Source organism: Schistocerca piceifrons, chromosome 3 (assembly GCF_021461385.2).
Source record: "Schistocerca piceifrons isolate TAMUIC-IGC-003096 chromosome 3, iqSchPice1.1, whole genome shotgun sequence".
Taxonomy (NCBI): Eukaryota; Metazoa; Arthropoda; class Insecta; order Orthoptera; family Acrididae; genus Schistocerca; species Schistocerca piceifrons.
Window position 1 is genome coordinate 673,210,674 of NC_060140.1, and position 22,476 is coordinate 673,233,149.

Consider the following 22,476-nt stretch of genomic DNA (forward strand, 5'->3'; position numbering starts at 1 on the left):
AGTTTCTCTGGCCTTTTAGTGTAATTCACCCACACGTGCAGTATACAGTGGCTCCAGTTACATTATCGTTGTCGACGCAAGAGGCGATACACACACGGCGCTCACACATGCATTGCACAAATGTTTCCTGTGAGGAACAGACCAATTAAATGCAAGTTCTAGATGTTAAAGGATAGATAACTTCCATTTGGCGACCTTTTCAGGATACTTCAACTTTTAAATAAATGACATGGAAACAGATACGAATTCATAACATTTTATTACGAGAACAAGCACTTCTTGGCACTTCGTTTCTTGTGCTGACTGTTTATACCTGCAAGCTTATTTTTACCAGTCTGATATAACTTAAGTGATTTTTCAGTCTTTAAAATTTCACAATTTTCACAGATTTTCAAACGTACTCTACTCCGTATGGAAGATATGGTACTCTAATCTGACTGTGTGGTGCGACAGCATTGGACGGTAAATGAAATAAATAAGAATGTTATTCGTAGGAGCGATGGTGCAGCGCAGCTCGGGCGCAGGTGCTGCTTCTGCGGCGGCAGCGACGGCTCCAGTCGTCCTTTGGCAGGCGTCACGCCGTCGTCAGTAGGGCACGGCGTTCAGCTTGGGGCTGTAGGTGAGGTCCAGCCTGCGGAGGCAGGTCACGTTGCGCTGCCCCAGCGACAGCAACACGCAGCCTTCTGGCGCGTCGCTCGGGCACTTGCCCTCAAGTTTGCCGTTCGCTTTCCTGAACTCCGTCTTGCAAAGATCGAGTGACCATCTGCTCTTTCCCTGAAAAAGAGGCGCTTGTCACCAAACAGTTTCACAACTAGGCTTTTCATGTACATCTACATGTACTCCACAGACCACCGTGTGACTACTAATCGCCGGCCGCGGTGGTCTCGCGGTTCTAGGCGCTCAGTCCGTAACCGCGTACTGCTACGGTCGCAGGTTCGAATCCTGCCTCGGGCATGGATGTGTGTGATGCCCTTAGGTTAGTTAGGTTTAAGTAGTTCTAAGTTCTAGGGGACTGATGACCACAGATGTTAAGTCCCATAGTGCTCAGAGCCATTTTGAACCTTTTGAACTACTAATCGCTTCCTTTCACGTTCCATTCGAAAACAGAGCGACGGAAAAACGAATTTCTATATGCCTCCTTAGTCTACATCTACATCTACATGGCTACTCTACAAATCACAGGCGGCCGATGTGGCCGAGCGGCTCTAGGCGCTTCAGTCTGGAACCGTGCTGCTGCTACGGTCGCGATGCGAACGATGTCCTTAGGTTAGTTAGGTTTAAGTAGTTCTAAGTCTAGGGGACTGATGACCTCAGATGTTAAGTCCCATAGTGCTCAGAGCCATTTGAACCATACAAATCACACTTAAGTGCCTAGTAGAGGGTTCATCGAACCACTTTCACAATAATTCTCTCTAATTTCGCTCTCGAACAGCGCTCGGAAAAAAACGAACAAACGAACACCTATATCTTTCCGTGCGAGCTCTGATTTCCCCCGTTTTATTATGTTGTTCATTTTTCCCGGCGTCAACAAAATAATTTAGAAATTCGGAGGAAACAGTCGGTGACTGATATTTCGAGAGAAGATTCCGCCGCATGAGAAACGCCTTTGTTTTAATGACCGTCTAGCTCCTGTATAATGTCCATGACGCTCTCTCCCCTACTTCTGGATAATACAATACGTGCTGAAATTTCTCGATGTACTCCATTAATTATATTGTAAGTAAGCTGTTTAGGTTTTTACGTTGGTGACGTGACTTAGCGCTCCGTACGAAAATCACTGACTGTGCTGTGTGCGGCCTGTGGCTGGTTTGCATTGTTGGAATATTCGCTATTGTAGTGTTGAGCTGTTGGATGTGAACAGCGCGTAGCGTTGCGCAGTTGGAGGTGAGCCGCCAACAGTGGTGGATGTGGAGAGAGAGATGTCAGAGTTTTGAGAGGTTATTATGAGCGAATGATCTGGACGTGTGTCCACCAGAAAAATGAAATTTGTAAAGATGGATGTTATGAATATATATATGATGACTTTTGAACATTATTAAAGTAAATACATTGTTTGTTCTCTATCAAAACCTTTCATTTGCTGACTATGCCTACAAGTAGTTAATGCCTTCCGTCGTTAGAATCTTTTATTTAGCTGGCAGTATTGGCGCTCGCTGTATTACAGTATTTCGAGTAACGAAGGTTTTTGTGAGGTAAGTGATTCATGAAAGGTATAGGTTATTGTTAGTCAGGGCCAGTCTTTTGTAGGGATTATTGAAAGTCAGATTGCGTTGCGCTAAAAATATTGTGTGTCCGTTTATTGATGATCAGAATAAGTAAAGAGAGAAATGTCCGAGAACGTTCAGTTTTGCTCAGCTGTGTGAAAATCAAATAACGTAAGAGGTTTACCAGCACAGTAATTTATAATTTTCAATAGGGGACGTTTCAATATCTGATAAAGATCCCACACCTTGCAGCAGTACTCGAAAAGAGGACGGACAAACGTAGTGTACGCATTCTCTTTAGTAGTCTGTTGCACCGTCTAAATCTTCTGCCAATAAAACATAGTCTTCGGTTCGCCTTCCCAAAAACATTTTCTATGTTTTCCGTACTTCCCTAGGTTCTACCAATGGACCGAAGTCTACCATTGTTCTTCCCTACCACAATCCTTACGTACTTGCTGTATTTCATATCAATTTGCAGTGTTACGCCTAGATATTTAATCGATGCGACTGTGTCAAGCAGCTCTCTGCTATGCTTTATTCGGACATTATCGGATTGTCATTCCTAATTATCTACACTATGTGATCGAAAGTATCAGGACTACCCCAAAAGCCGGCCGAAGTGGCCGTGCGTTTAAAGGCGCTGCAGTCTGGAATCGCAAGACCGCTACGGTCGCAGGTTCGAATCCTGCCTCGGGCATGGATGTTTGTGATGTCCTTAGGTTAGTTAGGTTTAACTAGTTCTAAGTTCTAGGGGACTAATGACCTCAGCAGTTGAGTCCCATAGTGCTCAGAGCCATTTGAACCATTTTGACTACCCCAAAACGTTTTTCATATTACCTGCATTGTGCTGCCACCTATTGCCAAGTACTCCATACCAGCGACCTCAGTAGTCATTAGACATCGTGAGACAACAGAATAGGGCGCTCAGCGAGACTCACGGACTTCGAACGCGGTCAGGTGGTTGGGTGTCATTTGTGTCACACGTCTGCACGCGAGATTTCCACACTCGTAAACTCCCCTAGGTCCACTGTTTCTGGTGTGATAGTGAAGTGGGAAAGTGAAGGGTCATGTACAGCACAAACGCGTAGAGGCCGACCTCGTCTGTTGACTGACACATACCGCTGACAGTTGAAGAGGGTTGTAATGTTTACACAGGCAGGCATCTATCCAGACCATCACAAAGGAATTCCAAACTACATCAGGATCCACTGTAAGTACAATGACAGTTAGGCTGGACGTGAGAAAACTTGGATTTCATGGTCGAGCGGCTGCTCATAAGCCACACATCACGCCAGTAAATGCCAAACGACACCTCCCTTGGTGTAAGGAGCATAAACATTGGACAAGCGAACAGGGGAAAAAGCGTTACGTGGAGTGACGAATCACGGTAAACAATGTGGCGCTCCGATGGCAGGGTGTGGGTATGGCGAATGCCCGGTGAACGTCATCTGCCAGCGATGGTGTTATTGTTTGCTCGTGTTTTTCAAGGAGGGGGCTTGCACCCCTTGTTGTTTTGCGTGGCACTATCACAGCACAGGAGTTCATTGATGTTTTAAGAACCTTCTTGTTTCCCACTGTTTAAGGGCAATTAGGGGATGGCAATTGCATCTTCCAACACGATCGAGCACCTGTTCATAATGCACGGCCTGTGGCGGAGTGGTTATACGATAATAATACCCATGTAATGGACTGACCTGCACAGAGTACTGACCTGAATCCCTAGAACAACTTTGAGATGTTTTTGAACGCCGACTTCGTACCAGTCCTCACCGACCGACATCGATTCTCTCCTCAGTGCAGCACTCCGTGAAGAATGGGCTACCATTCCCCAAGAAACCTTCCAGAACGTGATTGAACGTAGGCCTGCGAGAGTGAAAGCTGTCATCAAGGCTAAGGGTGGGCCAACACCTTACTGAATTCCAGAATTACCGATGGAGGGCGCCACGAACTTGTAAGTCATTTTCAGCCAGGCGTCCGAATACTTTTGATCACATAGTGTATATTACCTTACGGTTCTCTAAGCTTAGAAAAAGCTGCCACTCATCATGACAACTGGAAATTTTGTCTAAAAAATCTTGCATCCTCATACAATCACTAGACGACGGAACCTTTCCGTACACCGTAGCATAATCAGCAAACAGCCGCAGATTGCTGTTCACCCTGTCCGTCAGATCATATATGCATGTAGAGAATATGAGCGGTCCTATCACACTTTCCTGAGGCACTCCTGAGAACTTACTGTTGATTAAGAAGTCTTCGAGCCACTCAAATATATGGAAACCTAATCCGTATGCTCGTACAACTCGTTAACGTTCTCGAGTTGGACACTGACTAGACTGCTTACCAGGATTATTAGTTTTCGAACTGAGTTAAATGGACTGGAATTAAATGGTTCGATGGGGGTGGAATCAGTGAAGGTGCACTCTCGTGACTGACATCAGTACAAACTATTCAGGTGTGCTAAAGTAATGACCACGTCGTGTCCAAAATTTTTGCCAGACCTAGATGCAACACTGCTTTCCTGATTCTCGCAATAAATTGGCGTGGAAAACGCTTTGGGAGAGCCTCTGATAGAAGTGTTCGGATGTCATAGGTGGAAACAGCATTGTTGATGAAAGTTTGTGTCTGGCCAGGGGGCAATATCACACAGCATAAAGGTTGAGGTGACTCTCCGTTAACAGCAAGAAATTCAGTTTCGAGTCTTGATCTGGTACAAATGTTCAGTCATCACGAAATATTCACTAGTATGTAGTGGTTCGACAAGTATTGATCCTGCCCAGACGTTTCGTTTAGCGCTACTCTTGGTTTCTGCAGGTTTTCGATTGTGTGCTGTACTTATGACTGTAAGGCACCGATGTGCGTATTTAACACCTGTATTTTTCTTCTCACTGTCGAAGGTCATACGTTAGATTTTTGCATTTCATTGAGCCATATTTACACGGTTACGCGGAGATAGGAATATAAAGGTTAGGCTTTATTGATGGGTGCTCCTCTCCTGTAAATATTTTAATGTTTGTGTCCTTAGTACTTTCCGCTACAGGTGTGGGATGTAAATTATTCTGTTAGTAATCACCGACGTTTTTGAGGAAAGATACACACGGTACCAAACCGACGTGGCACCCTGGTTAAGGCACTGTACACACATGAAGAGGGGAATAGCAGCAAATGATGGTGTCCAGGCTGTACTTAGCTGAAATCCTGGAGTTCCTGTTTATAGGATTATCCACCCTGTGAATATATGTTGATGAACCAAAACATTATGACCACTGGGCTGATAGCATGTTGGCCATATTTGATACACAAGACAACAGTGATTTTGCGTAGCATGGATTCCAAAAAGCATTGGTAGGTTTCCGGAGGTATGTGATACCAGGTCATGCAATTCCCCCAATAATGGGTCGGTGTTTTGCGGGATCGGAACTAGCGCCCGGTAGCGACACAGATGTGTTCATTCGGATTTAGATCAGGAGAAATTGGTGGCCGGCAGAGCGAGTTCACTATCACGCCCTTCAAACCACTGTAGGATTTTGACCTTGTGATAAGGAACGTTATCCTGCATGACGGTAGTGGGGAAGACATCAAGTATGAAGAGATGCAGGAGGTCCACAGTAACGTCCACGAAGTCTACAGCAATAATGGTGCCTTTGATTACTGCCAGAGCAAAGTGAATGTCCCTCGTAGCATAATACTGCCCCATCGGTCTGCGTCACTGGCGCCTTGCTTGTATAGAGCAGCCATTCTCTTGTATGACGGCGTATCCGGGCACGACCATCGACCTGGTGTAACAGGAAACATAATTCATCAGTTTAGGTGGCCGCCTGCTTAGATGTGTGGTCAAGTGTTTGCCCGCCATGCAGCCGACCCAGGTTCGACATTTCCTTCCCTCGTGGACTAGGTGTTGTGTCGTCATCATCCTTTTATGATCAGCGACACGGAAGTCACCCAATGTGGCGTCTCCTGAAATAAGACTTGCAACTCGGCGGCCGAACTCACCCAGCTGGGGCCTCCCGGTTATCAACGCCACACGATCGGTTGATTTCATTTCCGTCCAGGTGACACTTTTCACCGATCCACAGTCCATTTTCTGTAATTCTTGGTCAGCTTACTTGTAACTGAGAGTGTCGCCTGGTCAACATGAAAACACCTAGCCGTCGTCTGCCCCGGAGCCTTAATTTCAAGCTGATCGTTATGTTCTAAGCTCAGTGAACAGCGTGTCTGGCCCCTATGCGAAGGACCAGAGTTCGATTTTTGGTACTTGCGAGGATTTTTCCTTGATGGGGGACTGGAACGGAGTACACTCCTCTTCCTGATGCCAATTGAGTAGCTACTTGAGTAAGAAATAATGTCTCAAAGTCAATAAAGTCTACGACAGTCGGGCCCTATGCCCCTCTATACCGCATCAATGACGCCATTGGCAGAGCGTGACACGGCGGTCGGTGGGTCAAGACTCGCCCATCATTGCTTTACTTGACTTTTTGCACCTCCAGGGCGTAGTGCACGATCTACCTAGCTATCCCTTCCGGTTTGACAGCCGCCACAGCGAGGTTCGGCAGCAGCACTGAAGACCTGGCGCACTCGCTGAAGACCATACCTGGGTTCCGCGTAGAGAGCTTTGGGCACGCTACCGTAATCCGTCTGGAAGCAACTAAGTTGCGTATCTAAAACTTTCGCACTGGAAGATAAGTTTTTGGAATAAGAGATTGTAAGAAAAAGATCAAAGCTGCAAAACGAGGAAACTTAGCATGCATACAACCCTGTGGAACACCGACAGTTGGTACTAACCAGCAGTAACCAGTAGCAAGCACGTGACGATGTCGAGCAGTTTACTTACAAAATGTGATCAGGCGGTAGACCCGAGAGGCATATACTGAACGTGAATATTTGTTTTGCAAAAGGAGTCATGGCGTGGAGAGGATACCAGGGGCATAATGTCATGTATACCTGTTTGTGAAATATCTTAGCTCGGGAACTTGAACTTTAAAACTGGCAGACAATCGCTTTTCGCATTCACCAGCAGAGACTTACACAGAGGTACGAAGAAAAAGCTATAAAAGCTCCTCACTGGATTTGTAAACTGCTACGAACACGAAAGGAAAACTGTTAGTTTTACTAAAACTGTACTTTAATTTTACGTGCATCTACAGATACGAGCAGTCTTCGTTTTGTTGGTTGCTCTGCCTCGTCTGAATCAATGCTTTCTTCGTTATTTACAGCTTGTTTTACATTAAATAATCCAAAATTCATCGCAAAATCAAGTAGTCACATATTTAGGAAATCATAACTCTGTTCTTGATGTCTTGGAAGATCTGCATATCGTTCTTACAGACTTGAGCGAAGTTCAGCTGCTTGATTATCTTCAGATCTCAGCGCCTGATGCCACTGATCAGCCCTTCTCGTACTGAAAAAAAAACCATACTTTCCTGAACTTGAACGTTGTGGAAGATCGCAGAGTCGATGAACACGGGATGGTGCGGAGACTTCGAGCTTTCTCAAAATCCGCATGCATGATTTGAAGAGCTTTCTTGCGATGTTACTTTTTTAGCAAGGAATTTGACGAATGGCTTGATCTACAACTTCAGTTACGTCTGCTGGTGCGTCATTGAAATGTATCTGGCGATGTTGTGGGCAATAGATCCATTTTATCCGCATGGTTGTACGTCCGTATTGGCAAGACAGAACTCGAGAATTTGCTGATTACAATTTTTGACCCAGTTTTCATTCGTCTTCGTTTTAAAGTGGAGAATCGTGCTCTATTTCGATAGAACTCGTCTGAACTCAGCGGTGTTTGTTGGTATAGCTCGCGGCGTTTTGTGGCACATAAGCGTATCAGGGTAAATTTGGTTGCGTTTGGCGAGTGATCCTAAATGTGGATCTTCTTCTTCGCCTGGTAAGCGGCCCTTGATCACTTCTGGAGTTTCAAAAGATAGAGCATTTTCAATCCATACCACGAGATGGACACTTGGACTTTCATGGTTCTGAAATTCAATTCCTGTCCAAAAATCGATGATTTTTCCACAAAGAGTATTTTCATTTTGTGTGATCTGCTTCATGAAAGCGTCGGCACTGCAAGAAAAATGACAGCTCGTCACAATAGAACATGATTCCATCAAACGCTAAACATCACCAAGAAGTAATTGTTTAGAATCATCGGGTCAGCCACCTGCAATCTAAAAAGCTTTGCGCATTTCAAACCGATTCAAATCATTACAGCACGAAGTAATAATCCAAGTTGGAGGACCAAGAGAATGACTAAATGCAATTAATTCGCTATAAGCTCTTCGCCAATATGACGCGGATCCTCTTAGATTAGATTCTCTAAATGTAAATGAAAGTCCTCGACAACACATTCTTGTCCTTGTATAGCTCTTCCACGTCCGTTGCCATTGACTGCACTCCAATTACTCTAACATCGAGTGTGCGTATACTCTGTTTTTTAAAAACGAGTATCCTAGTCTGGAATTCTCTTCTGGAAATAATTCAGTGGCATCCATGTTTTGGTCTTGAGATTCGTTTGGTCGTTCTGGCTGAGCTGGAAAAACGCATACGACATCCAGCGTATTTTATCTTATGTCGTTGTAGAGTAGATTATTTGCGGTAAGCCAATGAAGTACATTGTAGATAAGTTCTGGCGAGACGTTACAATCTCGTGATATATTCAAGTTCTCCAGAGCTTCAGTCACCATAACAGTTCCTACATCTATATTCTTTCGGAAAAGCATTTCAAGCATATTGTCACTGACTTCGAATATATCGAGACCAAAACATGTTTCCTGCCCTTTAAAACCATATTGACAAAAGCTTCCTGTAAATTTGATCCCTTTGACACACAAAATTATGCACTGGCTAAAAAACGTCTCTCTAGTTGAGTTAGTACCGCGATTTCACTGGGAATATAATCCAGCAGCAAGTTACTCCAATATGCCTTGGATGGAGCATGACTCTTTGAGCTCTTCAAGTGTGTACTGCATCGATAGCAATCTCTTTAGCGCCAAGTTCCGATGGCAAGTATGGCTTTGGCGCTGTCAAACGAAATTTTACTACGTGATTAGGGTAGCAGTTTTTCGGGCAGATATCTCATCACTTGTTGAAAAAAATTTTTTCTGCCTCATGAAGTACCGGCTATCCTTTGAGCATAGGCCTCACGTTGATATCGCAGTCTTGCTTCACGTTTCTGATTTGTTTCTGTAGCTTTTAATTCAGAGTGTCTCGGTACGTCTGATTCCAATCGAGAGATAACCGATTCAGTCATCTCAATCGCTCTCGTTTGATTTTGTCCTTCTCTTTGACTGCCGAGGCCAGGGAGATATGCTTTTCGGCTGTTTCATTTGCTCTTGCTTGAGTACGTCGTTGCGCGTCATTGTGAAGTCAAGAGGAATGTACAGAGAGGTAGAGTATACACAGAGAGGCTGTGGCAGTTTATTTTGCGCTCTCTGCGGTACCAAGTTGTACTATTATGTGCCATATTTTCAGAAGTAGTCTTGTGGTTATTATGAAAGCGGGATAATAGGTGCGCAAACGTGTAAGACAAACAGTTGCTGAATTTCGTATCCAAATCATGCCTAACATTTACGCAGCGTGTAACTGTAAACACAAAAACAATAAAACTGCAAATATATCTTATTTCAAGTGGGTACTGTTTTAAAACATTATCTATTAGTGGTTTGTATATGTGTGTTATACACCAGTACAGAAATAACTTTCATGCGTTTAACTTTATGGGTATATGTGAATTTATCGTTTTACCTTAGGTTTCGTAATTTCCTTTCGAACTCTGTTGAACCACGCCCATTTGTTTTGACGTCCGAAAACATGGCGGGAGGGTGTTCAGTTTGCATCACTATGGTCGCGGTGTTGCCTCTCTATGGTATTCTATCCCTTCTCCACCGTCTCGATCGATCTCACTTGAGTTATTCGTGCCTTGGCATTTACACGATCAACAGTGTACCGCTTTACGGGAATTTCTTTAGCCCGCTTACGCTGTCTGGCTAATTTTCCAAACTTACTTCCCTCCCATTCCTGTCGAAGCCTCTCTCGCCGGTTTTCCTTCTCCTTCTCTAGGCGGCACTTACGTTCGGTGGCTGTATCCTTGGCCATTCATGAAACTGTCACTAATGCAGTAATCACTACTGAAATGATAGTAGACTCGCTTTCTTCATCTGTCTTCCAGTTCTGATATATTATTATTTTGTGGTTATAAACAGTTTATAGACTCACATACTTCAACTGCCATCCAATTCTACGATATAAACTGACAGAAAAAAACGCAACACCGAAAAGTAATTAATGTAGAGTAATGAAATTTCGACCATAAATTTTTCTAGGTGACAGATTTAAGTGATTAAGAATGCAAGATCACAGATTAATGTAAATGCGAGGTAAGTCACTGCAAATGTAGAATGCTGGTTCATTAACTGTCGCCGGCCGGTGTGGCCGTGCGGTTCTAGGCGCTTCAGTCTGGAACCGCGTGACCGCTACGGTCGCAGGTTCGAATCCTGCCTCGGGCATGGATGTGTGTGATGTCCTTAGGTTAGTTTGGTTTAAGTAGTTCTAAGTTCTAAGGAACTGATGACACAGATGTTAAGTCCCATAGTGCTCAGAGCCATTTGAACCATTTTGAACCATTAATTGTCGGTCTAACCGCCAGAATGTTGAATGCAAGCGTGCAAACGTTGATGCATTGTATTGTACAGGTGCCGCCACATGGCAGTTTGTAGGATGGAGTTCCATGTATGTTGCGCTTGGTCGGAGAATACAGGCACGGTTAATGCAGTTTGTGAATGACGCTGGAGTTGTTGTTAGATGATGTCTCATATGTGTTCGATTGGAGACAGATCTGGTGATCGAGCAGGCCAAGGCAACTTGTCAAAACCATGTAGAGCGTGTTGGGTTACAAAAGTGAGCGAGAGTTACCCTACTGGAAAACATCCGCTGAAATACTGTTCATGAATGATAGGACAACAGGTCGAATTACCAGATCATCGTATAAATTTAGAGTTAGAGTGCATGGGGTAACCACGAGAGTGCTCCTGCTGTCACACGAAATCACACCCCAGACCATAACTCCAGGTGTAGATCCACTGTGTCTAGCACACAAACATGTTGGTTGCAAGCCCACAACTGGCCTCCTTCCACCCAACACACGGGCATCTCTGGCACAGAGTCAGAACCAGCTTTCATCAGAAAACACAACAGACCGCGACCCTGCCCTCCAATGAGTTCTCGATCGACACCATTGAAGTCGAAAATTGAGGTGGTTTGGGATCAGTGGAACGCACACTATAGGGGGGCGTCGGGATCAGAGCTGTCCTTGAAGTTACCGACTTGTTAGAGTTTGTTGTGTAACTGTGGTGCCAATTACTGTTCAGATCGCTGCTGCGTGTGCAGTACGATGAGCCAGAGCCATAAGCCGAACACGATGGTCTTCCCTCTCGGTAGTGCCACATGGCCGTCTGAAGCGACCATCAATCAAGTACAGAGGCTACATTCCTGCCCCGTCTTTCTGTAATATAGCAACATCCTGCTTCTCATAGCCTTATTAAACGACCTCGTTCAAACTCAGTGAGGTGTTGATCATGGCGTCTTTGTCACCTTAAAGGCTTTCTTGACTAACATCAACTCACCACGTCGAATCTCAGAGGTAACTAACGCTCACTACGTTGCAGTACGTACTTAAAGAAAACTTGATTTGCATCCTCATAGTGGCGGCAAATTTGAATAGACCTCATCTTTCAGATATAGATCTACGCCTAACAATTTTCATTTATGTCGCACAACTCCTTCTTGGTGTTGCGATTTTTTCCGTCAGTGATTTTAAAATGTCAAGTATTGCTCATTGGCAAGTATGTACCGAATAGATTTTTTAGTCTTTAGAGTGTGAAATGTTTCAATCTGGAACAAACATTTCGATGAGATTACAAGAGACATATTTGTTAAAATTTGTACCGAACAGACAAATGGACGGATAAGCCAACAGCAGTCCACCATACTCCAGGCAAAGTAACGAGTTAATATTGAATTGTCATCCTCTTTTGACCGATAGCTTTCAGGTCTCTGGTTCACCGAGAAGTTAGTTAAAATTAGTTGCAATATTTGTAACGAAGAGACAAGCAGACAAGAAAGTGACCTAATAAAAACATTTTAAAATGATTGCATATCGTACCAAAGGAATAAAAAATAACAGAGACATATAATAATGTTGTACACGATGATTCTGCTGCCCCTACCAGTGTGTTTTATGCAACCAGCAAAGCCTTCAAAAACCAAGTGCAAGATTTTGATGTTCTCTCGCTCGCTACGCGCAAACTGTTAGTCATACCGGAAAATGAACAGGACCTTTCTGTAGGAAATTTAATGTTAAAGTTTGTATTGTGAATGTTTTTGCTGGAGACCACGATTTTCGAGTTACTTAAGAAAAACGCATTTGAAGGAAACTTTAATACGGTTTTCTTGAATAACTGGAATACTACGGCCTCTAGCGAAAACGTATTCCAGTACAAAATTTAACTACATTAAATTTCGTAGAAAAATATGCTGTTCATTTTCCTACATAATTAATAATTTGCACGTAGCGAGCGAGAGAATATGAAAATCTAGCATGTGGTATTTGAAGGCGTTGTGGATTGCATCGAACCCATTCGTAGCGGCAGCTGAATCACTCTTTACATAAAACGCTGCGTAAGCCTGTCATGATATCAAATCATATCCACAGCTGCTTATTATTCTAATATTTTTAATTCAGCCTATTTTTAATCCTTAATTAAAAGCAGTTGCAGTTTGAAACTCAATAGAAAAGAGTTTGTATTCACACAGAACAGATGTAACGAACTGTTACAAAGTATGGAAGCATAAAACACATACAAAAAGCGTCCACAGCACAATCGTAGCAATGGCGACAAAAATGAGGTTTTTCAAGCTGCGGTCTAGCGGTAATGTCTGTACCTAGTACTGAAAAAGCATCGTGTCCCTGGGTTCGAATCCAATCGCTACTCATATTTTGAATAACAATTATCAGCAATGGCGTCCAAAGGCTTTCAACGTAAGAAGTCATCAATATTCTGCCAATGGCCTTGTCAAAGAGGGTGGTGGAGCTTGCTCTTAGGGTGGCAAACTGCCTCAAGAAGGTGGAAGGATCGGGAATGATCAACAGCATGAGGATACAAAAGGTAATGGAAATCATAGTGTATATCCACAGGAGATGTGACCTGGACTAGAAAAGTGTCGTGATAATCTCTCCATTAGCAAAAGGGTCTAGATTAGACCCACAGTCGGATCTCCAGGACGCGACTGCCAAAGGGGAGGTGAGAATGAGAAAAAGATGTAATAAACAACAAAGGGATAATATTCTACGAGTCGGACCATGGAATGTCAAAAGTTTGAAAGTGATAAGAAGGCAGAAAATCTAGAAAGGGAAACGCAAGGACTCAATCTAGATATAGTCGGGGTCAATGAAATGAAATGGAAAGAAAAAAAGGATTTCTGGTCAGGCGAATATCGGCTAATATCAACGTCAGCAGAAAATGGTGTAACACGAGCAGGATTCGTTATGAAATGGGCAGTGAACTACTGTTAACAGTTCAGTGACAGCAGTGATAGGTGGTTCTCATCATGTCTGACGGCAGACCAACACCGACAATGAAAGTTTAGGTATATGTGCCAATGTTGCAAGCAGAAGATGAAGAGATGGAGAAAGTATGCGAGGATATTGAAAATTCAGTATGAAAAGAAAGATGAAAACGTAATACTCCATGGGGTTTGGAACGCGGTTCTAAGAGAAGGAACAGAAGAAAGGGTTATGGGAGAATACGGGCTGGGCAGTAGAATTGAAAGAGAAGAAAGAGTAATGCAGTTCTACAATAAATTTCAGATGGTAATAGTGAATATTCTGTTCAAGAATCACAAGAAGAAGAGTCATACTTTGAAAAGACCCGGAGATACGGCAAGATTCCAGATGGATTACATTATGGCCAGAAAGAGATTTCGAAATTAGGTTTTGGATTGTAAGGCGTTCCCAAGTGCAGATACAGATTCTGATCACAATTTAAAAATGATGAAGAGTAGACTGAAGTTTAAGAGAATTTCGGGAGAATAAATGGGGAAGGAAATGTGATACTGAAGTAATGAGTAATGATGAGACACGTTTGAAGTTCGCTAAGGGTGTGGACACTGTGATAAGGAATACCAGAGTAGGCATTTCAGCTGAAAAGGAATGGTCGTCTGTAAGAAGAGCAATCAGAGATGTTGCACAGACAGACATGGTTTCAAGGAACGTAATCGAAGAGAAACGTTGGGTAACAAAAGAAGTACTTACGTTGACGACAGTACAAAAATGCTCATGGAGAGACAGGAATACAGCGATATAAATAACTTAGGAATGAAATAAATAGGAAGTGTAGGAAGCCAAGGCTCAATGGCTCCAGAATAAAAAAATGTGAAGAAATCGAAAAACAAATGATCCTATATACAAGGTGAAAATTATTTAAACCGACAAACTCTGGGAGGTTGTAGGGGACATCAAAACAAATATTTTTCCCTAATGTCATTTTTTTCCTATGAGGAGTATTTAAATCGGTAGAGGAAGGGTTTCTCTGGCAGAAAATTAGTTAAACCTACAAACACTTTTCCATTTTTTTATGGCCAAGAGACAACACATTAACACAATCGAATTTCAATTACAGTAGATTTTCAAAAATGCCTCCATTGACACGTAAACAAAGATTACACCGTTGGATCATGTTCTGTCTGACAGGGGCAAAAATTCCAGGAGTATCCTGAATTGTTCCTGCTACTGCTACTATTCGGGCAAACAGATCCTCTTCTGATGAAACAGGAGTTGCGTAAGCAAGGTTGCGCATCTCTCCCCACACAAAAAAATCCAGAGGGGACATATCAGCAGTCCATGGTACAGGACCACCTCTGCCAATCCACGTTTCTGGGAACCGTCGGTCCAGAAATCGACGCACACGATGACTGAAATGTGCCGGCACCCCGTCTTGTTGGAACCACATACGTTGTTGTCTTGTAGGGAGCGGGACGTCTTCCAACAATTCTGGCAATGCTCTGGCGAGAAAATTGTAATAGCGCTTGCCATTTAATGGCTTAGGTAGCAGATACGGCCCAATTAAACAGTCCCCAACAACAGCAACCCACACATTAACGAAGAACCGTACTTGATGAGCGCTAGTAACTGTGGCATGTGGGTTATCCTCATTCCAAACATGCGAATTGTGCATGTTGAAGACTCCATCACGCCCGAACGTTGTTTCGTCTGTAAACAACACAGAGTATGGAAATGTAGGATGCATTTCACACTGTTCCAGGTACCACTGCGAAAATTGTGCTCTGGGTGGATAATCAACTGGTTCCAGGTTTTGGACACGCTGTAAGTTAAATGGAAGTAGCAATTGCTCTCAAAGTACTGTTCTTACATTCGTCTTATTCGTCTCCATGTTACGTTCAATTGCACGAGTGCTGATTGAAGGATCCCGCTCCACATGCTGCAAGACAGCTTCCTCAAATTGCAGCGTTCTTAACGTGCGACGGTGTCCCTGTCCAGGTAATCTGCTAAATGACCCGGTCTCCCGCAGACGTTGGTACACAGCAGCAAAGGTCGTATGATGCGGGATACGGTGATTAGGATATTGATGATAAACCCGCTGTGCAGCTCGTCTGTTGTGGTGCGCTACGTAGTACGCACCAACCATATCAGTGTACTCACTCCAGGTGTATCGCTCCATTAGTGAACAGAGACAATGCACTACTACATTGGTGGACAGCAGTTGCATACAACTGAAGAGCGTAATACGGCCTCCACCCGTTTAAATAATCCTACTAGGAAAAAATGACATTAGGGAAAAATATTTGTTTTGATGTCCCATACAACCTCCCAGAGTTTGTCGGTACAAATACTTTTCACCCTGTATAGAAAAGTCAAAATAGCCTTCGGTGAAATTAAAAGCAAGGGTGGTACCATTAAGAGTGCAATGCGAAGTCCACTGTTAGAGCGGAGGTGTAAGAGGATAGATGGAAAGAGAATATTTGAGGACTTGTCTGCCGATGTGATAAAAGAAGAAATTGGCCACAGAGGATCCTATAGCCACGTCAGAATTTGAAAGAACTTGAGATCAAATAAGGCAGATGGGATAGATGACTTTCCATTGGAATTCCAAAAATCTTTTGGGAATTGGCAACCAAGCGCCTGTTCAAGTAGAGAGTGCCGATGAACCATGAGAATATCGGAAAAACGTCATCCACACAATTCCGAAGATAGCAGAGACCGATAAGTGCGAGAACTATCGCACAGTCAGCTTAACAGCTCATGCATCCGAGCTGATGACGAGAATGATACACAGAAGAATGAAAAAGAAAGCTGAGGGTCCGCTAGGTGACGATCAGTTTGGCTTTAGGAAATGTAAAAGCATCAGGGATACGGTTCTGAGGTTGCGTTTGATAATGGAAGCAAGAAAGAAAAATAAGAACAGGCTCATAGGATTTATCGACCTAGAAAAAGGTTTAGGCGATGTAAAATGGGGCAAGATATTCGAAATCTTAAAAAAATAGGGGAATGACGCGTGGTATATAATATGCACAGGAACAATAAAACTGGGTGACCAAGAACGAACTGCTAGTGTTAAAAAATGTGTAATAATATAGGGAAGCGGCCTTTCGCCTCTGCTGTTCAATACTTCCATCGAAGAAGCAATGACGAAATAAAAGAAAGGCTGAAGGATGGAGTCAAGATTCATAAATGATACCGATGATATTATTCGCTGATATCCTCAATGGAAATAAAGAATTACAGAGTCTGTTGAATGGAATGGAAAGTCTAATGCGTACAGAATATGGATTGAGCGGAAACCGGAAAAAGACGAAGTAATGAAAAGTAGCGGAAATGAGAGCAGCTAGAAATTTAACATCAGATTTGGGAATCACGAAGCAGAGGAAGTTAAGGACTTATGCTACCTCGGAAGAAAGATAGTCCATAACGAACGAAGAACGAAGACAGAAAAAAGAAGGCTAGCAGAGGCAAAAATGACATTCCTTGTCAAGAGAAGTCTACTAGTATCACACATAGGCCTTAACTTGAGGAAGAGATTTCTGCGACTGTGCAGCACGTTTGGAGCACAGCACTTGTGGTAGTGAGACACGGGCAGTGGGAAAACCGTAAGAAAACAGAATTGAAGAGTCCGAGATGTGATGCTACAGACGATTGTTGAAGGTAAGAGAGAGGAGATTCTCCGCAGAATCGGGGAAGAAAGTTACATACGGGAAACACTGACAAGGAGTGACAGTGTGGTAGGACAAGCCTTAAGACGTCAGAGAATAACCTCCATGGTACTAGAGGGAGCCGTTGAGGGTAAAAACTGTAGGGGAAGATAGTTATTGGAATACATCCAGCAAATAACTTAGGACATAGAATGCAAGTGCTACCCTGAGATGGAAAGTTTGGCGCAGGAGAGGATTTCCTGGGGAGCCGCATCAAACCAGTCTGAAGATTGATGACTCAAAAATAAATCTGGATGCCAATCGATAAATTTACAACACAATATGTGGTCACATTTCTCTTCATAATGATTACTTTCATTCAGTTTTCAACATTCTCAGACCAATTATACGTAGTTGCAGAGCAAGCCATCAGTTACATGTGCTATGTGTAGCCTCCGTAAGTGGCATTAACACACTAGATACTCACAGAGGCTGCGCACAACGAATATGGTGGGTTGCTCTGGAAGACGCGAAGGTGTTGGGGGTTGAACGAATCAGGTAATCATTACACAGACAATTGCGACAAGAGATTGCAATAATCGATATTAGAACATAAAACACTAGTTGAAAGTATAAATACATGGGGTAGAGATGTGGCAAATTACGAATATGCCTTACAGGAAAGTAAGAGCAGTGAAAATGTAATGCAGGAGGTGCTACCGAGGAGCAATAAGAAGGGGTCGCGTAACAAACCTAGGAATAAGAGAAGAGGTAATAGAGATAAATATTCAAAACGACTCAAGAGGTTTGAGCGCTTTAACAGAACGTCTTTCGACATATGGCACCAGGAAGAGCGACAGAAAATAAAAACCGGACAAGCGCGAGTAAGACACGTGCTCTGAAGAGTACATATAAATTTAATTATAAATATAGAGAGTCAGTTTGTAGATTTTGATGAGTAAATTTTGCGAGTTTCATAATATGACATGAATGACCGTATTTATTAATTGCATTGCCCTAGGAGCTGAAGGTCTTTACACCGCTAAGGGTCCGTAGTTCGTAGTATTTGACATAATTTCAACTTGATACCTTTACTCGTTCCTAAGAAACAGAAACCAGATGGCAGTTATAAGAGTCGAGGGGCATGAAAGGGAAGCAGTGGTTGGAAAGGGAGTGAGACAAGGTTGTAGCCTCTCCCCGATGCTATTCAATCTGTATATTGAGCAAGCAGTAAAGGAAACAAAAGAAAAATTCGGAGTAGTTATTAAAATCCACGGAGAAGAAATAAAAACTTTGAGGTTCGCCGATGACATTGCAATTCTGTCAGAGACAGTAAAGGACTTGGAAGAGCAGTTGAACGGAATGGACAGTGTCTTGAAAGGAAGGTATAAGATGAACATCAACAAAAGCAAAACAAGGATAATGGAATGTAGTCGAATTAAGTCGGGTGATGCTGAGGGATTTAGATTAGGAAATGAGACACTTAAAGTAGTAAAGGAGTTTTGCTATTTGAGAAGCAAAATAACTGATGATGGTCGAAGTAGAGAGGATATAATATGTAGACTGGCAATGGCAAGGAAAGCGTTTCTGAAGAAGAGAAATTTGTTAACATTGAGTATAGATTTAAGTGTCAGGAAGTCGTTTCTGAAAGTATTTGTATGGAGTGTAGCCATGTATGGAAGTGAAACATGGACGATAAACAGTTTAGACAAGAAGAGAATAGAAGCTTTCGAAATGTGGTGCTACAGAAGAATGCTGAAGATCAGATGGGTAGATCACATAACTAATGAGGAGGTATGGAATAGAATTGGGGAGAATAGGAGTTTGTGGCACAACTTGACAAGAAGAAGGGACCGGTTGGCAGGACATGTTCTGAGGCATCAAGGGATCACAAATTTAGTATTGGAGGGCAGCGTGGAGGGTAAAAATCGTAGAGGGAGACCAAGAGATGAATACAGTAAGCAGATTCAGAAGGATGTAGGTTGCAGTAAGTACTGGGAGATGAAGAAGCTTGCACAGGATAGAGTAGCATGGAGAGCTGCATCAAACCAGTCTCAGGACTGTAGAGCACAACAACAACAAAAGAAGCAGACAGACTAACGACAAAGTGATACTATAAGGGTTCCGTTTTTATCGTTAGAGGTACGGCATGCTAAACAAGTCGATTATCTAGACGGAATTGGAGTGTGGTTATTCAAGAAGTCTTGGAAGCGCAGGGAGAACAACGGGCGACTGTGAAGAACGGGAAGTCCGATTACTGAGATTTGATGTAAGGATTCAGTCCTTCTCCTCTAATGTTCAGTTTGTGGCAAAAAAAAAAAAAAAAAAAAAAAAACAAAAAAAAAAAATCTGGTGTGGGACTGAAATGTAAGAAGGATATGATTCATAAAATTAATCAGGACATTGCCATATTCCGTGAAAGTGAAGAGGTTCAAATGGCTCTTAGCACTATGGGACTTAAGATCTGAGGTTATCAGTCCGCTAGACTTAGTACTACTTAAACCTAGGGACATCACACACATCCAGGATTCGAACCTGCGAACGTAGCAGCAACACGGTTCCGGACTGAAGCGCCTAGAACCGCTCGGCCACAGCGGCCGGCAAAGTCAAGAGGAATTACATGACCTGTTGAATGGATTAAAAGGTCTAATAATAAAAGAATAGAGTATACCAAGGGGGACAAAAGTACGGAAGAGTAGCAAAACCGACAGAAAAAGATAAAAAATGGGGACTGCGTAGAAGATGAAGTGAAGGGATTCACATCATAAGCAAAGTTAATAGACTTAAGAAGAAGAATGGCGCAGGTAGAAAGAGTAATCCATTAGTATCAAACACAGACCATGAAATGAGAAAGAAATTCTTGAGAGTGAACGTCTGCAGCGTGAGATTGTGTGGAAATGAATAACGGACTGTGGGAAAGCAAGAAAGAAAGGAAACTGAAATGTCTGTCATGTGGCTTTGCAGAAAGACGCTGACAGTTAAATAGATGTTAACAAATCGTCGAGAACAGGATTATGGAGAAAACATTAACTAGTTGAAGGAACAGAAGGGTAGGAAATGTGTTAAGATATCAGGGAATCAGATAGGAAGAGAAGGGGCCGTGAAGGACAAACATGTGGAAAAGGTTCAAATAGTTCAATTGGCTCTGAGCACTATGGGACTTAACTTCTGTCATCAGTTCCGTAGAACTTAGATTTACTTAAACCTAATTAACCTAATGACATCACACACATCCATGCCCGAGGCAGGATTCGAACCTGCGACTGTAGCGGTAGCGCGGGTCCAGACTGTAGCGCCTAGAACCGCTCGGCCACCCCGGTCGGCACCACGCAAACAAACTTTATTTGTTCCTTCATTACTTAGTTGAACTTTAGTCACTATACGTGACTTGGGACATTAGAGTGTAAGACTGTTCAAGACGATCTGAAATACAACAGTTTTGAATGTTGAGCTATAATTTTATAGCTGCTTGACGTATTTAGAACTCTGAAACTGTCTTCGCACCAACTGCATCTGAGAAGAGCCGTACACGGTAGCAAGTGGCCTTGATTTGTAAGTTCACGACATAAACTATCAAAAAGTAACAGTACCTTAACGCCATTAGCAGCATTAGTACAACACGTCGGAACAAAAAACCGCGAGATGAAATCGTAGCGGGGCCGATTCCTGAGATGACAATAAAAAGGAACAATGAGAATGAAACGTCTATGAAGACGCATAAAAGTCATGTATCGATGTTCGGAAGTTTCATTCCGACAGAGGACGACTACGAAAGCCAGCACAACGTCACAGTGTACGAGTTCTACATCTACATTTATACTCCGCAAGCCACCCAACGGTGTGTGGCGGAGGGCACTTTACGTGCCACTGTCATTACCTCCCTTTCCTGTTCCAGTCGCGCATGGTTCGCGGGAAGAACGACTGCCGAAAAGCCTCCGTGCGCGCTCGAATCTCTCTAATTTTACATTCGTGATCTCCTCGGGAGGTATAGGTAGGGGGAAGCAATATGTTCGATACCTCATCCAGAAACGCACCCTCTCGAAACCTGGACAGCAAGCTACACCGCGATGCAGAGTGCCTTTCTTGCAGAGTCTGCCACTTCGAGTTTGCTGAACATCTCCGTAACGCTATCACGCTTACCAAATAACCCTGTGACGAAACGCGCCGCTCTTCTTTGGATCTTCTCTATCTCCTCCGTCAACCCGGCCTCGTACGGATCCGACACTGATGAGCAATACTCAAGTATAGGTCGAACGAGTGTTTTGTAAGCCTCCCCCTTTGTTGCTGGACTACATTTTCTAAGGACTCTCCCAATGAATCTCAACGTGGTACGCGCTTTACCAACAATTTTATATGATCATTCCACTTCAAATCGTTCCGCACGCATACTCCCAGGTATGTTACAGAAGTAACTGCTACCAGTGTATGTTCCGCTATCATATAATCATACAATAAGATTAAGAGACGGTACCGAGTTTGTGGCGGCTTGTGAGCGATAGAGATGTTCCAGATACTCGACGAAGACGTTGATGTCGTCATCGCAGGAGCCCGCCACGACTTGCGCCCGCGTCCAGAGGAGCGCAACGACCAACGCGGCCAGCAGCAGGCGGCGGCATCGGCCGAGTCGGGTCGGCGCGGAGGCGGACATCGCGGAGTTGTGGCCGGCGCACAGTGGCTGCTGCCCATATAAGCGGCACCGCCAAACAGCGCGCCGCGTGCTCGGCCCGTGCCGACTGCCTCGACCTTGCGCCAGCTTATCGGCCACGCCCGACTGAACACCACGTGCTGCATCGGTCGCCCGCAATAATGTTTTTCTGGGAAAAAGTCTCTTATTTAGAGTCTGGAGCTCCATATTACACTTCATAATGAAGTACTCTGTTTTCCTACTCATTTTGACACCTCTCTCTCCTCATGAGCCGGCCGTTTTGGCCGAGCGGTTCTAGGCGCTTCAGCCCGGAACCGCGCTGCTCATACGCTCGCGGGTTCGAATCCTGCCTCGGGCATGGATGTGTGTGATGTCCTTAGGTCAGTTAGGTTTAAGTAGTTCTAAGTTCTAGGGGACTGATGACCT

At 43.6% G+C, this 22,476-nt stretch overlaps 1 long non-coding RNA gene across 1 annotated transcript; it reads right to left on the minus strand.

The window, feature by feature from the left end:
* Nucleotides 1-240: 240 nt before the first annotated feature.
* LOC124790082 lies at nt 241-22,045 on the minus strand. The gene is made up of 2 exons (XR_007016217.1): nt 21,877-22,045; nt 241-774 (listed from the first exon to the last, which is right to left on the minus strand). It is a non-coding gene; the product is annotated as an uncharacterized LOC124790082 (long non-coding RNA).
* Nucleotides 22,046-22,476: the final 431 nt, after the last annotated feature.